Source organism: Hypanus sabinus, chromosome 9 (assembly GCF_030144855.1).
Source record: "Hypanus sabinus isolate sHypSab1 chromosome 9, sHypSab1.hap1, whole genome shotgun sequence".
NCBI lineage: Eukaryota > Metazoa > Chordata > Chondrichthyes > Myliobatiformes > Dasyatidae > Hypanus > Hypanus sabinus.
The window spans coordinates 115,108,034-115,113,500 of record NC_082714.1 but is presented as its reverse complement, the minus strand read 5'-3'; positions in this window follow the sequence as shown (position 1 = coordinate 115,113,500).

Below are 5,467 nucleotides of genomic sequence, written 5' to 3'. Positions count from 1 at the left end.
CGCCACGTATTGGCTGCTTGCAACGACGAGTTTACGTAGAATTCGATGAGGGAAGGGCGCGTGCGATCACGTGACGAGCCAATTACTGTTGCAATTTTAAATGGGGGGAATTGTATTTGCTTGTGTTGCCTTCAGAGATAAAAGAATGTTAGTGAAGTAAGGGCTAGGACACACGTTTTCATGTTGGATTGCACGTTACTGTTTTAAACCACGAACATGTTTTGCACGCAGAAAGGAAGTAAAATTAAAAACCACCAGGAAGTGCACACATGAATTCAAGAAGCAGGAAATCGGCTCTAACAAAAGGTCAATCTGCTTGAGTTTAATACTTCCGTGCTTCTAACGAAAAGTACTGAGCCTGCTGGGATTGCTCACAGCGGGGGTGGCGTACAATGACAGGAAGTGACAAAAGGGTTAAGATGCAAACGGGTGATGAGACGTCTAGGTTCCTGCTCATTGTGGTGTGGAGAGTGGACATTATAGCTAAACAATCACTCAAATCGTCTGTAATAGAGGTCCAGATCCCTCTAAGCAAAGCGGAAGTCAAAAGCATTATAAAAACACGTATTGAGGAGACATGGCAGAAGCATTGGGATGATGGTGAAACAGGGAGACAACTGTACAAATACAAAGGCAAGTCAGATACCAAAGAATATCAGATAGAAGTGATAATCAGTGGTTTAAGAATTGGTCACACAAGCCTTAATTACACATTATACAAAATAGGGAAACATCCAACTGGGTTGTGTGAATACTGTAACCAACCAGAAACAGTGGAACATGTATTGATAAATTGTAAGAAGTATGAAAGAGAAAGAGTGAAGAAGATAAACTTCAGATAAACAAAAAAAAACTTCTGTGGGTTTAGAAGACATTTTAGGTGGGAGTTCAAGAGAAATACGGACCTATATCACGAAGTATCTGAAAGACTCTGGTTTATTATATAGAATTTAGGGAATGCAATTCTTTTCATTCCTCCTGTTTATCAAACGATCCACACTCCAGTCTAGTAAGTGGCGGTAATGCACCTTAAAGCTGATTTACCAACCGCCAGAAAACAACAGAAGAAGAAGAGTCGTCTGGCAGAAGGCACATGCTGGGTTTCTGGGCAATGGATAGATAAACGACTAATTGAGGATTGTCAAACACGAGGAAATCTGCAGATGCTGGAAATTCAAACAACAACACACACAAAATGCTGGTGGAACACAGCAGGCCAGGCAGCATCTATAGGGAGAAGCACTGTCGACATTTGGGGCCGAGACCCTTCGTCAGGACTAACTGAAAGGAAAGATAGTAAGAGATTTGAAAGTAGTGGGGGGAGGGGAAAACGCGAAATGATGGGAGAAGACCGGAGGGGTTGGGATGAAGCTGAGAGCTGGAAAGGTGATTGGTGAAAGTGATACAGAGCTGGAGAAGGGAAAGGATCATGGGACGAGAGGCCTCGGGAGAAAGAAAGAGGGAGGGGGGGGGGAAGCACCAGAGGGAGATGGAGAACAGGCGGAGTGATGGGCAGAGAGAGAAAAAAAACTAAACATATCAAGGATGGGGTAAGAAGGGGAGGAGGGGCATTAACGGAATTTAGAGAAGTCAATGTTCATGCCATCAGGTTGGAGGCTACCCAGCCAGTATATAAGGTGTTGTTCCTCCAACCTGAGTGTGGCTTCATCTTGACAGTAGAGGAGGCCATGGGTAGACATATCAGAATGGGAATGGGACGTGGAATTAAAATGTGTGGCCACTGGGAGACCCTGCTTTCTCTGGCAAACTGAGCGTAGGTGTTCAGCGAAATGGTCTCCCAGCCTGTGTTGAGGATTGTAGTGATTTGCCATCTAGTAATGAAGCCAGTAGATGGGATTTAAGTAAAAGAAAGAAGAAAAAGTTTAAAGTTTTCTTAGTTAAACTTAAAATGATGTGACTATATGTTTCATATTGATTCCAACATATGTTGGTATAGAAGGACTGAACAAGCAGATTAATTAACAAAGTGGGCAACTAGATGAGAAGTAGAGGACATTCAAATCATTTGCAGGAGAAATGAAAAAATATTAAGAGTAAAATTATAAAATGTGGAAAAAGACAGATGAAGGGAGAACGGAAAGTCATCTTTGTAATACCCAGAAAAAATGTGGAATGGTCGAGGAATGTGGGAAAGAGCAGGAGGGAGGAGGTGGCGATATCAAGATTGAAGTGTGGGCATTGTTTTGAATGAAAAAACAGAATGATGGGAAGTGGACATAATCTGAAAACAGTTGAGTATGTTCTGTTGAGGTGTCCAAGATATACTTAACAGAAGGTTGATTTTAAAATGATCACGTAAGAAAATACAACATTAATAATATTTTACACAAAGGATAACATGATTTCTGCTTTAAGCATATAGTGTAGTGCCTTAATAATACCGGTCTTTTACAGAATTTGAGACAAATATCAGAATCAGACTTTAATCGCCAAGTACCTGTACACATACAAGGAATTTACTTCCAGCAGATGTTGTCTCTCTGCTCATAACAATAATAATGATAAATATAAATGAAAATATAGATTATACATACAGGTAGTGCAATCCAAGTAATAGTTAGCCGACAGTTAACTGTTCAGCAAAGTGACCGCAGTAGGGAAAAAACTTCCCCAGTGCCTATTAGTCTTAGTCTGGAGGGATCTGAAGTGCCTACCAGACGGAAGCAGTTCAAACAGTCCGTGCGCAGGATGGAAGGAGTCCTTTATGATGTTCCCCGCCCTCTTTTTCAACCTGGACGAGTACAGGTCCACAATAGAGGGCAGGGAGGCTCCATCCCACATTCCAGTTCAAAAGGTGGCAGTAATGAATCAGAAACAGGTTTAATATCACCAGCATATGTTGTGAAATTTGTTAACTTTGCAGCGCCAGTACAATGCAATAGTTAGAAAAATAGAAATTTTATTGATCCCAAAGGAAATTACAGTGTCACAGTAGCACTACAAGTGCACAGATATACAAATATGAGAAGGGAAATAAGACAGAATTTTTAAAAAGTACCTCAAGCATTCTAATAGGAGGGGGTAATCCAGCAATAGGTTGACTCATTATAGACCCTAATGGCCAAGGGTAAGAATGACCTCATATTGGAGCAGTGCAGTTGTCTTAGTCTATTGCTAAAAGTGCTCCTCTGTTCAGCCAAGGTGGCATGGGTGGGAAACATTGTTCAGAATTGTCAAGATTTTCTGTAAGGTCCCTTGTTCTACCACAATCTCCAGTGTGTCCAGTTTGCCTCCAATAACAGAGCCAGCCTTTCTAATCAGTTTATTGAGCCTTTAGGCATCACCCTTGTTGATGCCATTGCCTCAGTACACCACCGCAGAGAAGACTGTACTGGCAACAACAGACTGGTAGAACGTATGAAGGAGAGGCCTGCATACACCAAAGGAACTCTGACTTCTCAGGAAGTAGAGGTGACTCTGGCCCTTCTTATACAAAGCCTCTGTGTTGGTGCTCCACTGAAGTCTGTTATCCAGGTACTTGTAGATTCTCACCACATCCATGTCCTCACAATCAATGGTAACAGGGAGCGGTGCATCTTTTTCTGTTTAAAGACAGGAAATAAATGGGGATAACATCTTGGGTTGTTTAATGTTGAATGTGATCCCAGTGCACCCTATTTCTGTCACTCCTCCATGGTTTTTCTCTTTGATGTTTATTCAACATTCAAGAAAAAATCAAGATGAAGATTGTATAACTGTGGTTCATGTAGTTCAGCAATATATGCAAGGCAGATATTCTAACCTCTCTATACAGATAGTTCAAAAGATCCAGTCATTCTGATGTTCATGTTCCAAAGGTTCAGGTGACTGTGATGAAAAGATTATCAGACAATTTATATCTGAGATGGTTGCTATCATTTTAGCCATGAAATGGGTTGAAGAAGTATACCCTGATTATGTATTGTGCTCCGATTTGTTCTAGGCTTGGAAATCTATTAAAACAGGCACTTCAAATTTCAGGCCAGACATTCTTCTAAACCAAGGAATCCCAAGCCTTTTTTTATGCCATGGACCCCTACCATTAATGGAGGGGCCTATTGACCCTATTCTGGGCATCTGTTGGGGCTGTGTTATGTGTGTTTATGCATCCATTTCTTCCAGCTCCCTGTCCACGGCGGAGTTGAAGGAAACAAGGTAGCAACTCTTTTAGCTAAGAGTAGCTAAAAATTCAGGATGGTGCCCTTACCTGAAGGGGAGGTGAAAGCCAAATTTAACAGGAGCTAAACTTAGAACAAACGGCTCTAAGCTCATCTGGGAGATGTGCATAGCAGGAAGGAAGAAATTACATTTAAACGTTTAAATATTGGACATATTAGGTTGAACAATTATTTGTTTAGAACTAGTATGCATGGTAGGGCCATTTGTAGGGAGTGCACTTGTCAACAAGTGGGTACAGCATATATTGTTTGAATGCAGATCCTGTGAGGTGTCAAGAAAACTTCTAATTGCCAAATTGAGATCTTTGGGACAGGCATTTTAACATGGGTAGATTGTTAGGATCTCATTGCAATTGTAATCTTTATATCTGTGTGTTTGACTTACTGAAAAGTAGTAGACTTTTTGATGTTATTGAGTTTTTTTGAAGGGAGGAATTAAAGGGGTTGTATTTCCTGTGTCTTTGCTCCACGTTCCAGCTCAGCAGGTGTCAGTAGTGCACCTTAACTTGGTTGGCCAGCCGCCATTAAATATTACTAGAAGATGAAGAACAAGTATTGGAAACACCCATCAAGAGTATGACATAGAAATTTAGATCTGTTTCTCTTTCCACGAATGCTGCCTAACGTGCTTAGTGTTATTAGCATATTTGGTTTCACCTGTTAGTTTTAGGAGGGCAGCCTAACCCTCCTTCCTGCCTCTGAAATTGAGGGCACCGTATGGTGGCGGTTAGTGTAATATATTACAGAGTCTGCAACCCAGGTTCAATTCTGCCTCCATCTGTAAGGTATCAATAGCCACTTGGGTTGCCTCACACATCCCAAAGATGGATAGTTGATACATTAATCAGTCACTGTGTAATTGAGCAGTGCAAGCTCATTGGCCAGGAAGGGACTGTTACTGTGCTGTAATACTAAATAAAATATAAAACACTGGCCAATAGAAATATTGCTTTGAAAGATGTATATCAGGCTTTGGTTTTAAAGTGTCAAAGAAAGGTACAGATTACACAATTTCAAGCAAAAACCTTGAAAGTGAGAAGTGTTATTTTTAGCAAAGACTCGTCTCATTCTAAATATTGAAGTGATATCGGGAAACGTTGTTTCACCTGAGGCCAAATTCACACTGTACCTTTGAGGAACCCAGAGAAAAAAAAAGAGGTTCTTGAGTTGTTTCATTCTGCTTCCATAAAATGTTTTATTGCAATAAAAGTGTAAACAAATGGGAGATGTTTTTATTATAATATCTCCAGCTGTATAAATAATACAGTATAGATCACAGTTAAGACAAC